The sequence below is a fragment of the Drosophila arizonae genome, chromosome 2, assembly GCF_054131065.1.
Source record: "Drosophila arizonae isolate 15081-1271.41 chromosome 2, UAZ_ARI_1.0, whole genome shotgun sequence".
In the NCBI taxonomy this organism is placed as follows: Eukaryota; Metazoa; Arthropoda; class Insecta; order Diptera; family Drosophilidae; genus Drosophila; species Drosophila arizonae.
In genome coordinates this window covers 28,353,178-28,366,130 of record NC_142922.1, presented here as the reverse complement: position 1 = coordinate 28,366,130, position 12,953 = coordinate 28,353,178, and the positions used below count along the sequence as shown (strand labels likewise).

General features: G+C 36.2%; 2 long non-coding RNA genes across 2 annotated transcripts in view; one reads left to right on the top strand and one right to left on the bottom strand.

The window, feature by feature from the left end:
* LOC149270695 (uncharacterized) overlaps positions 1-11,831 on the top strand; it is a 36,190-nt gene extending 24,359 nt beyond the window's left edge. Inside the window, exons 2-3 of the long non-coding RNA XR_016268703.1 lie at positions 11,077-11,230; positions 11,441-11,831. This is a non-coding gene — a long non-coding RNA (uncharacterized LOC149270695). The remainder of the gene's footprint in view (positions 1-11,076; positions 11,231-11,440) is intronic.
* Positions 160-7,605, bottom strand: LOC149270696 (uncharacterized). Its single transcript, XR_016268736.1, has 2 exons — positions 5,327-7,605; positions 160-5,252 (listed from the first exon to the last, which is right to left on the bottom strand). It is a non-coding gene; the product is annotated as an uncharacterized LOC149270696 (long non-coding RNA).
* Positions 11,832-12,953: the final 1,122 nt, after the last annotated feature.

Genomic DNA, 12,953 nt, shown 5'->3' with positions numbered 1-12,953 from the left:
AGCGCAAAGTGAGCGCGCACTAATATGTGCAAGCGAGACAGTAAAACGAGAGCGCAACTATAAGTGCAAGCGCGAGTGCAAACGATATTGCAAGCGAATTACCATCGGGAGCTAGATGGTGTATATATGTAGGTGTCAAGATATTAATAAAACGTCCTCTTCATTCAAATGCCAAAACAGAAGTGAGTCTTTATTTCTAAGTTTTTTGGTTTCTTTGTTTCGTATCTTCTTACAAAGAGTACAATGCTTATGTGTAGGTATTTTATAATTGTGTGTGTGTTTGAGTGTTTTTGTGTGTGCTTATGTGTGTACAAAGAATTATTGAATATGTGTTTGTGTGTGTTTGAGTGTTTTTGTGTGTGCTTATGTGTGTACAAAGAATTATTGAATATGTGTTTGTGTGTGTTGTTGGGTTGGTAACTCCTCCCTCCCCAAAATGAAGCGAATGATTAAAAACAGGGTGTCCAGGTGGATACCACTGATTTGTTATGTGGATTGAGCATACTCAAAGGATGTGAGACCAACACAACACAAAAATAAAGATAAAGTATAATATAAAATGTCATCTTTTGTTTATACTATGCTTAAGTACTATGAATAGTATACATTAAAATTAAAAATTATACTGCCTATTATTATGTTGTTCGCCTTATTTTAGATTTATGTATTTTTTGTGGGTGTGTAGTGATAATTGTGTTGCCATTATCTTGTAAAACTTTATGTTTGGAGAATCTTGGTGTTAGCTTATTTCTACGATTCTCCCTTCTAAATATGGTATCATTATTGGATACAAGTGTTGCAGATTTTCTAGCAACATTAAGTTTATCCAAATTGTGTTTGGTATTTTTATGTAACATTTCTTTTACCTCTTGGTATAATTTTGATCGGAAGAAATTTAATTTTTGCAAATATTCGTGATTATTGTCGTATTTAATAGTTTGTTCAAAAATATGAGTGCGTCCAGTGAAAAGTTCGAAAGGTGTGAGTTTTGTAGATGAATGTATAGCGTTATTGTAGGTGAGAAGTGTTTCAGAAAGAGTTTCTTCGTGTTTATTTGTCTGCTTGTATTTTTTTTTTAGTTCGGTGATTATTCTATAAATTTCGGTAAGTGTTGAATGTAGTCGTTCTACCGGGGAGTTGCTGGATGACTGTTGGAAGGATGTTACATGACATTGGATGTCATATTGATTGCAAAAGTCTTTAAATATACTGCCGGAAAACTCTGCACCTTGGTCATAGATTAGTTTTTTAGGTATTCCAAAAAGACTAAAAAAATGTTTCATGGAAGTAACGACGTTTATGCAGGTCCTGTTGGGTATAGGGTAGGCACATGCGAATTTTGAAAACTTATCTATTAGTGTAAGGTTATAGTTTTTGTTTATCGTGTATATATCTATATGAATTATTTCCATTGGTTTGCAAGGAGTTTGTGGTACTTGAAAAGGTGGTTTTTGTGGCTGTCTATCATATTTAAGTGTGAGGCAAATTTCACAACTCTTTATTATCTGTGCTATTTTACTTTTCATATATGGAAAGTAAACTTTTCTTTTAAGATGCATTAGTGTTTCATCAATACCTCGGTGATTGTTATTATTGTGATAATCATTGACAATTTTTTCTTGGTCAGTAGTATTAGTAATATCATTTAGGAAAGTTGTACACCTAAGCAATTTGAAAAGTTTATTGTGAGAAAACTCTTTAGAAAACACATCTTGCACTATCTTAAAAATGTTGTCTGATGTGTAAATTGTGCATATCCTGTTTGGTTTTAATGTTTTCTTTAAGATGTCCAGTACAATATCTGTGGTAAAGCTGGGTTCGGTGATTGTTTGCCTTAATTTATTTTTAAAGGGAGTAGAAACCTTACAAGAAGCAGGAATGCCCTCAGTTAAAACAATCTGCAAGTTAAAGTCGTTAAGTGGTTTTTCAATAGTTGGGATGTTGGTTGAAAGGTTATTAGAAATTTCTGCGTCTATATGGTTTACGCTAATGTCTGTTTCGGAACGGATACGACTAAGTGCATCTGCAACCACGTTTTGAGAGCCTTTTTTGTATTGAAATTCAAACTCGTATTCCAATAACTGCAATTTCCAACGGGCAACTTTATCGTTGGTGGAAAATGGCCCTGTGTTCCATGTTAATGGCTTATGATCCGAGACTAAGATAAATTTTTTTCCGAATAAGTAAGGCCTAAAGTGTTTTACTGCCCAGTAAACTGCAAGCATTTCTTTTTCTGTCGTAGAATAACGTGTTTCTTCATCAGATAATGTACGACTTGCATAAGAAATAGGTTTGTCATTTCCAGCTAATTTTTGTGATAAAACAGCGCCAATGGCATAATTGCTTGCATCAGTGGTTAATATAAAAGGTTTGTTGAAATTTGGGTAAACCAATATTGGATTGTTGCAAAGTAATGTCTTACAAAACTCAAAGGCTTTACAGTATTCTTCATCAATGGTTACCGCTTTTGTGCCTTTTAATTGCTGTGTTAGGGGCTTTGTTATGCGTGCAAAGTCCCTAATGAATTTTCGATAATACCCAAGGAGCCCTAGAAATGATTTAATTTGTTTCCTGGTTTTTGGGATGGGGAACTCCTGAATGGCTTTTATTTTGTTGGGATTAGGTTTAACACCATCTTGAGTCACTATGTGGCCTAGGAAATTAACCTCTTTTCGAAGGAAGTCAGATTTTGCAATTTGTAATTTAAAGTTAGCGGATCTGAGCCTATCAAAAACTTGTTTAATGTCAGTCAGATGTTTTTGCAGAGATGTCGAAAAAATTATAATATCATCCAAGTAAACCAGACAGATGGAACCTACAAGATCTCTAAGGATATGGTCCATTACTCTTTGAAACGTTGCAGGAGCGTTCTTCAACCCGAACGGCATACGGACGAACTCAAAGTGACCACTTTCTACTGTAAAGGCTGTTTTATATCTGTCCGCTTGGTTCATTTCAATCTGGTGAAATCCACTGGCTAAATCGAGCGTTGAGAAATAGGTGGATTTACCGAGTTGATCTAGAATATCGTTTATATTCGGAATGGGGTAGCGGTCTGAAGTTGTTTTTTCGTTGAGTTTACGATAATCTAAAACTAGCCTCCATTTTCGTTTTTCATTTGGGCCTGTTTTTTTTGGAACTACCCAAACTGGGGCACTCCAAGGTGAATAGCTGGTTGTAATTATATTTTGTTTCAGCATTGACTCTATTTGGTTTTTTACTTCCTCTTTTAAGGCGAAAGGATAGCGATAGGATTTGACAAAGATTGGCGTATTATCAGTTGTGTGTATATAGTGTTTAATGTCATTGGTGAACGTTAACTTTTGACTATCGTCATAGAAAATGTCTATGTATTTACTACAAAGTTGTGTTAGCGCGATTTTCTCTTCGGAGTTAAGGTGGTCGGTTCTTAATGTGGTGATTGGTTTGTGGATATGTTGAGGATTTTGATTATCTGAGGCTATATTGTATATTTCAACAAATTGATTTTGATTATAGGGGGTGGTTTTTAATGGCTGTTCCAAATATAGTGGCTGATCTTCGTGGGACTTGTTTGTAATTAACATCTTGCTATATCCGTTAACTGATTTGTATAGTCCTTCTGATATATTCAAGTGTTTGTTATAAATTGTTTCTTGACTGTAAAAATCACCTTGCTTCAACTGGACTGGAAGATTTATTAAGACTTTTGATAGAGCGGGTATAACATGTACTTCGGTTACTGGATTGTCTTGTATACAAATTTTTAAACATGATTTTGGAGTTTCAAGACAAAAACAGGCTAGATTAATATTGGCTTTTAGTTTTCTTAGAATATCCATTCCAAACAGGCCTTTAAAATGTGGATGAAAGTCGAAAAGAAGAAACTCCAAAATCATTTCTTCTTTAAACTCTGTAAGCGATTGAATAATGGTTTTTTCTCTAATGACATGTTGATTTAGGACAGTCTGGATAGTTACAGGATTATTGAGAGTTTTGCGATCGACATTGGAAACTAAAGTTGGGCTTATAAATGAATTTGTGGAACCTGTATCTATTAAAAATTTGATGGGTTGGTTTGTGATGGAATTAATCCATATGAATGGTAGTGTTGGGCCATGTGTTCTTTTTGTTAAGTACCCTGTTGAGTCTTGGAGGCAGTTTTGAAAAAATTTTCTGCGTCGTTGATATTGCAAAGTTCAGTTGATGATTGTTGTTCATTAATATTATGTAATTGATTGTTGGGGGTGATTGTTGAGTTGAAAGGATTTAGAGTTGAATTTCTATTATTATTGTGATAGTTAGGTTGAGTGATGGCTGCAGAATTTCTATATGAATTGCTTCTATTGTTATACTGTGGGTTATTGTTAGGATGATTTTTTATATTTTGGGGGCGTAAATATGGTGTTATTTGTGGTCTAATTTTCTGAGTGTTATTTGGTTTTTGAGAATAGAAGGTCTTTTCTATACGGCAATATTCGTAGGCTTCGTTAATATCTTGCGGATTTTTTGATTTTACTGAAGTTTTAAGAGGTTCTCGCAAGTGGATTAAAAATGTATTCAAGCAAATTTCGTCATAGAGTTTAGCTTTGTCGGTCGAGTATTGATTTGCGTTTCGTAATTTGTCTGTTAATTGAGATCTTATTTTCAAAATACCATAAAAAAGTTGACCTAAAGATAAGTTATCAGAAATGTTTTGCAAATCGTGAATAAGCATAGCTTCACTTTTTTTGTTACCATAATGTTGAATCAGATTAGCCTTAATGTCATTCCAGATGAGTCCAGTGTCGCACAGTTTTAACGCGTCATTAGCTCTTCCTATGACTTTATTCCTGATAGCTCTTAGTAGAAGGGAGCTGTACGGTGTCTGGTCGATTCCTTGCATAGATGTGATCACTTCTTCCACATTAACGATGAAGTCTTGCAGTTGATTAGGGGTTCCGTCAAAGGTAGGTACTTCCTTGATGAAAGCGAGGATGTCGGTTGGGGTTAAAGTTGTTGGAGTGTTATCCATGCTAATTGTTGAAGGTGTACCGTTTGAAGTCGATATAGTAGACGGAAGTGATACCGAGGCGTTGCCGGAGTCCATTGAGTTTTCGTTGGGAGGATAAACTGTGTTTTCGCTTATTTTTATGATTTGCCTGGTAGATGTTCTTGGCCGAAGTGTATATCGCTTTGACATTCCTTAATAAAATGCTATTGCTTGTGGTATTGACACCAGTTTTACGAATGCTGCGTTGGTATAAAAGTTGTTGCGCCAGAATTCATCGGATCTAATTCACCGTAGGGGAAAACAACGTAAGAATGAAAATGATATATACTATGAAAATTTGCGTATGTGTTTTACCAAAGCCGATCAGTTAAGTCATATAATTATCAACGTTTGATTTTATAGACTTTTCTGTTCACATGAGCGATTACGACTATTTATCACTGCACTATGAGATTATTTGTAAGCTGTATGTCTTTTCTGTTTGAGCTCTGTGTCGCAACTGATCTTGTAGTTTTGCGAGTTGCTCATTGAATAGTGTCTTTCACTACAAACTACATATTTTGTAGCGTAGTTGTGCGAATGTGTGACGCCAGGCATATTTCGTTTCGCCGAAATAAGCGACGGTGGCGGCGTCGAAAGACAGATTAGTGGCGCCATATATTGTATGTTGCATAGATTTGTTATTGTCGGCCGAAATTTCTTGAGTTTTGAGCGTTGTAATTCTGTCGCGTGTCTAGTGGCGCCGGACATCAGAGCCTCTTTAGTGTTGAGAGTGACGACCGAAATTCAAGATTCCGTTAGGTCGGCGGCGAAACGCAGAATTGTGGCGTTGCTGCTTTTTATTTATTTTTCATAGCGTGTCTTAAAATTTCATGTAGTTGTGAAATAATAGACGATTTTCTAGTTACGTATGTCTGCATATATGTACTGCATGTACAAATTCACAAATACATTACTATGTTGTTTAATCATGCTGTGGCAGTAGTGATTATCAGTGATTGATTCCACCCCACCACATCATGAGTTTGTGAATGAATGTTTGTTGTGTATGAAGTACGATGATCAGCGTTTGATTTCATATATCACACCACAAGATGTTCATATGCATACATATCCACATATGTATATATTTTTAATGAATAATGTTGCGATAACAGCAATTATCAACGATTGATTCTGCCCAATCGCAACACATTTGTTATTTAAAATTAGGTACATGTGTACATGTTTATACATAGACTGCAACATATATATATATATATATATATATATATATATTTTTTTTTTTTTTTTTTTTTTTTTTTTGTGGTAACGATTATCAGCGATTGATTCCGTTCCATTTAGCAATGCATCTTATACACAGTTACTCCACTTTAGTGAACTTCACAAAAATAATGATACTTAGCATGATTATAAGTAGATCCATTCCTTAACCGGCTGCGCCAATTACCATCGGGAGCTAGATGGTGTATATATGTAGGTGTCAAGATATTAATAAAACGTCCTCTTCATTCAAATGCCAAAACAGAAGTGAGTCTTTATTTCTAAGTTTTTTGGTTTCTTTGTTTCGTATCTTCTTACAAAGAGTACAATGCTTATGTGTAGGTATTTTATAATTGTGTGTGTGTTTGAGTGTTTTTGTGTGTGCTTATGTGTGTACAAAGAATTATTGAATATGTGTTTGTGTGTGTTTGAGTGTTTTTGTGTGTGCTTATGTGTGTACAAAGAATTATTGAATATGTGTTTGTGTGTGTTGTTGGGTTGGTAACTAGCGCGCATGCAAATGAAGAGCGTAAATTAAGAGCGCAATTATCTGTGCAAGCGAGAACGAACTTTTATGTGCGAGCGAGAGCGAGCTGTGAGCGCAAGCGCAAAACGAAAGTGCGAGACGAAAATGAGCAAAAAAACTGTAACACACTAACGGCGCCAAAGAAAACTTGGATTATGCGAGGCAATAGAGATTGAATTATTTGCAGATCAAAGGTCAATATGCACCTTATTATTATTTTTATTTATTTTTTTTTTAATTTCAATTTGAAATAAGCTCAACACAATGTACATAGGCGTAGATTGTACATACATTAATATTTTGTATGTCTCAAGTAATGCATTTATTTATTTATGGCTTGCATTACTTGGTCATCTATGTGCTCTATGTATTTATGTACTTCCCTGATTATCCACAAAATCCATAATCCAGCTTCCTTCAATTCCAGAGAGTGTCCACCCGGGGGCGCCAAAAATGTCCTTCCAAAAGGAGTCTGGTCCTTCGATGGCCAGTGTATAATATTTATAAAAAAAGTAGACAGCAACTTGCGGTCTCTCTGAAATATACGAAGTGCTGGCACCGGTGTTCAATTTTGTACTGAATTTATTAAATTTAACATGAACGCAAGCGCAGCTTGCACAGTAGAGCGCGCACCTATGCGCATCTAACAGCGAGCAGCGAGAGAGCGATCTTTTGGAGAGCGACACTCCCGTGCTAGCGCGTACAATAACAACTTCTCTGTACAGTGGTTCAGCTTCAATTACTTAACCTATACAATTTCGATAGTAATTCAATTAATAATTCATAATAATTCAATTTCTTATAATAATATATAATAATATTTCAGAAGGCAAATCCAAATGCCTTAACAATACCCTAAACCCATTGAAAATGGGAAATCAGGGTATAATGGTTTTGTGAAAAGTATGTAACAGACAGAAGGAATCATCGCAGACCCCATAAAGTATACATATTCTTGATCAGAGCGACGAGCTGAGTCGATTTAGCTGTGTCCGTTTGTCCGTCTGTCCGTATGTTTGAACGCGTCAATCTCAGAAGATATAAGAGTTAGAGACTTGATTGACTTGATTTTACTAGGTCCGTGTATAGCACGCGCATATCGAATTTCGTTTTAAATATCGATAACATGCCCTGAACTTTTGTTCTCGATTAAAAACATTATCGAAAACCAGTAATAAATTTATATTTCCTACATCTTTAAAGCTAGAGTCTCCAAACAATTAAGTTCCTATAGTAAGCCAACACTGCAGTGTTGCAGTGCACTGCAGCCAATGTGTGTTTATGCGTGCGTACGTATGTCTGTGTGTGTGCGTGTATGTGTGCATATGCGAATAATTATTGAAATATCTGTTGCTCGAAAGGTTCAGGGGATCTCGTAATCGGGCAGTCTCGACTAGAGCTTTCTTACTTGTTCTCTCTTCTATCTTATCTTTCTTCATATACATATTTTATCATCTCTTTCTCTTCCTTCCTCTCCTATACTATATCTTTAGCAGGTTATATGATGATATTTAGCGCAGTCTATATCAATTTACAATCCAATAAAAGTCGTTGCAATTAAGAAATCAATTTTTTCCGTTACTATTTCCTCTTAAATTTCAAACACAATTTGAACAATTTAAAGTACTTAATTGATTTCCTGAAATAAAAATAAATTCCAACAGCCATTACCAAAATTGAATTCGCATACACACACACACATACACACTTGAACTTCAGAGCATGTAGATCCAATCAGGTCGGTATTGCCCCAGCCAGGGAGCAGGGTCCGCACCAGGCAATGCTTCAGCAGCGACCCCTTCGGCTGGCGTGGCAGCTCATAAGGCACAGAAATGCAAAACCGCCATAATAAAGGATAATGTTGGCGCATATTAAATAAATGACTTCCGTCGTCGTCTAGGTCTAGGTCCCCCGCCCAGCCCAGCTGCTCCTTCTCCGCCTCCCTTGCCCCTTTGACTCCTGCCCCAGCAGCGTTTACTCAATGAAAACAAGCGAAAGGATATTGAAATGAGTTGCTGAAAATGCAAATTCATGCCAATGGGAAATGACGTGTGCAGAATTTCACAGGCCGATGATGAGGCGAATTGTATATATAGTGTATATATGTACATGTATATATGCATGTGTATGTGTGTACAAATGTACTCTCAAGTGTTTAATTAAAACTTTTTAAGAAAACTTACGGCAACATTTAAAAGCGAATTAAAGCCACGCAGGAAGTGAGCGCCTATACATCAGGCAGTTGGCCAAAATTCGGACTCCTTATTGACCTGTTGCCCCACAAATCGTTGCGCGGTTCTCACAGTGCTGGCTAATTGCGTCCGAGCCGAGGCAAGAGTCGACTGTGTAGCAGGCCTAATCGCTGTTTAAGTACACGGTCGTGGCTTAAACGCGAATTACGCCCAATGCGCTCACTCGACTCGACTCGACTTGGCTCCGCTTCATACAGACTCATGACCACTTAATGTAAACAATAATTAAAAGTACGAACTGCTCGCCTGGCCTGGCCGCGCTCGGACCTGCCTCTCTAAGCTGTGCGCGGCTCTTGGCCTAATAGCCGCAAATGCAGATGTTAAGCGTTCAGTTCTCTGCTTGATTATACGCATTTACAGGTAGCCGCAGTGGACGCCAAGCGGCAGTAGCCGCTGAACAAACTGCGAAAAGTACTCGTCCATCAGCTCCAGCAGCCCCATCGACTGCGGTGCTTTATTAGTCAGCCAGCGGAACGGCAGGCAGATGTAGAGAAAGACAGCAGCAATTGCTTATTTTATGTTTGCTTAGATATTAACTGAGTGATTACGCTAACTTGGTTATTTAAATTGAATTTAATATTTAAAAAAATATGTGTATATAATAGTTATATGTAATTACTTAAAGATATCATATTCAAAAAATTATGTCAAGGGATCTATTTGAACCAAATAAAATAAATAAATTGTTGATAATAATAATAAAGAAATAAAAAAATAAAAAATATGGACAGCCCTTTATTATGAAATCATAGAAATCCCAATTTGAAAAGTATTATGAACAAAATTTCAATAATAACATTATTCATACATTTATATTTATCTATAATATTCATAAATTGATCATATATGTATTTAGTATAAAACCCTAAGGTTTTATTGTACATGTATTATCAAATCATAGAAATCAAAATTTGGGAAGTATTGGAATAGAGCAGAGGAGCATAAAAATTAATTTAAACATTTTTGTCAACTCTTTTGCGTTTTAAATTATAAATATATTAATTTATATTATATAGCAATATTATGGTATATATTTAAAAAAATATATTCAAATTATATTATGCTTGGCATGCATGTTTCAACCCGATTAGTTAAAGGATGCAGTGGATTATCAATGTCAACTTTGTTGTTTGCCTTCTACGTGCTCGCAGGATATTCAGAAATCTATATAGAAATATGGAGACAATGTTTTTTGCTGCTGCTGCAGCTGTAGCAGCCGGGGCTGCAACAAATCTAAACACGTTTATTAAATTCAACCCTAAATTCGGCTTTTTGCTGCACTTTGTGGGGCGTGGCCAGATTCGTGCTTAGCGCACTGCTTTGTGCGCAGCACAGTTCTCCTCCAGGACAACGAGGCGTCTATGCAGATTTTGCAGACGCTGCAAGTGGCTCGCAATGTTTGAGGCTCCGGGCAACGCCCACAACAGGGAGAGGAGCTTGTGTAGTCGCTGCCACATCAAAGGGGTTGCACTATATGTTTATTAAATTGCATTTTTGACATTGCCGAGTTTCCTCGTTGTTTTTCTCAGAGTCTCAATCATGCCAGTTTTGTCTACGTGCTTGAATTTCTTTGAAATTAAGTTTCAGCCACAAACCCAAAAAAGGAATTGAAATGCAGCAGCAACTTAGTATATAATAATTAAATTATATTTTAAATTTGTACCTTTATGGGATACTATTGATTAATACAAATACATATTAAGCCTAGTATACTCCATTAAAACTTTTATTTATTTATTTATTTATTTTTTTTTTTTTAGATAATATTGATGAATTAATTAATATTCTAAGCTTAGTATATTTTAAGTCTTTACTTAATTTAATTTTTGAACTTTATATGGGATATTCAATTTAATTTTCAAGTTTTATATGGAATACTATTGCTTAATAAATAAATATATTAACCTTAATATATATAAAGTCTTTATTTTATTTATTTATTATTATTATTATTATTATTATTATTATTATTATTTATTTATTTATTTATTTATTTTTATTTTTTTTTTATTTTTATTTATTTTTTTTTTTATGCTAAAGATTAATTAATTAATATATTTCAGAAATGATTGTGTTTTACTTGGACAAGTCTTGGATATTTTTGGACTTATTTTTGACTCATATGTATATATATAGAAAGAAAATACTTTGCAAGAACTTTACATTAAGAATAGGAAACGTATACAAGAATTAAAAAAATGGACGTTAATTGCATATGTATGTATAATAATAAAAAAAACTATTAGTTTTATTTCAATCTTTAGCTACTTTTAGATACAATTTAGCCACTTATTTAAATGTAAACTTTGTACATATATTTTAAGCTATTCTGCGAGTGCTCAATGTCCTTTCACACTCATATCAAATACAACATGCATAACCCTATGCCAAAGCCGAACTGAAAACGTGTGTTTTATTATCTCACAGTGCCCTATCTACCAAGTGCCCAGCCAAGACGAGCCGACATGAGCTAACCAAGTAAAACATTTATCAAAACTATTCGTACGTGCTGGGCCAAGTACTGCAGAGTGGAGAATGTGGACTGAGTTTGTTTTCAAATAGAGAGAGTGTATGTGAGAGAGAGTGAGGGAGAAGAATGCCTGTGCCCAAGGAGCTATAGCTGGTCTCTGGTAATCGTATTTTTCAACGAAAATATTTTTGCATAAATTACAATAACAGCGACAGCAGCAGCAGCAGTAGCAGCAGAACAATAAGCAAGATGTCTACCAGGAATAACAACAGCAACAATAACAACAACAACAACAACCACAACATTCTTGGCATATAATTTAGTGTCGCGTATGAAATAAACTTATCTAAGCGGAAATAAAAAGCCCGCCATGAGTGTGTGTGTGTGTGTGCGTGTGTGAGTGCCTGTTGTGGGTGAGTGTGTACTAACAGGTTGCTGTAGCGTCTTACACATGCAAGCCCTCAACGAGCCCTAGCCCAACCCCCGCTCGCCCCCCACACACAGTGCATAAATTTGAGCGCTATAGTAAAAAAGTATCTTAAAGATACTTGGCCGTATCTGCCGTATCTGTATCTGTGGTGGCGCGGGCGTTGAAATTTAAATTCCTAAGCAAGTCGTAAATTATTTTTAGTGGTTTATCAAGTCAGCTTACATGCCAGCTGTGTGAAAGCGAGTGCTCGGATGGGGCTACGCTCTGTGACCCTTTGGGCTCTCCTCGGTTTAATTGCCATTGTGAATTGACGCTTTGGTTGAATAACTCATTACAGCTTCCGCTGTGACCGCAGGCGCTTGCGAGTGCATTCTATGCGCACTCCTTGACAAATGATATGAATGGCCATCATCAGGCACAGCAGCCCATTCATCCAGCCGGCCAAGACTCTGGGCCATGCTGTACAAATAGAGAGACCTGGTCGGCGACTAGTAATTAAGGCGACAAAACACTCATAAGTGGGCGTGGCACACACTAAGAGTGTCTGGCACGGCGCGCTGATGTATGTGCAGCAGCGGCTACCGACACGAACGAACGCGGACGACCTGTACCGCCGCCTCTCGAGGCGCCAAGATTAAAGACATTTTTCTGTGATTTATTTTTCTGCAGGCGCTACTGTCCCCTGCCCCTTGCCTGCCGCGCTGCTCCCAAGCCCCCAAGCGCTCAAGATGAATGCAACTTAGTAGCAAGTCTTAAAAATCTGTTATGTAGTTATTATAGAGGGTATATTATATTACAGTATTGGAGATTATCTATATGTGAGAGAAGTTCAATTAATCGATAATTATCGATTGATATATTTTTCAGAATTTGCAAATGGATTATAGTTTCCCAGAGCGTATTTGGCATATCCCAGATTTTCTTTATTTCTTTATCTATATGTGAGAGAAGTTCAATCAATCGATAAATATCGATTAGGTTCTTTGCAAGAAATTTCGTAGTTCAGAGCATTTCAGACATATCCCAGTATTTATTAAAAT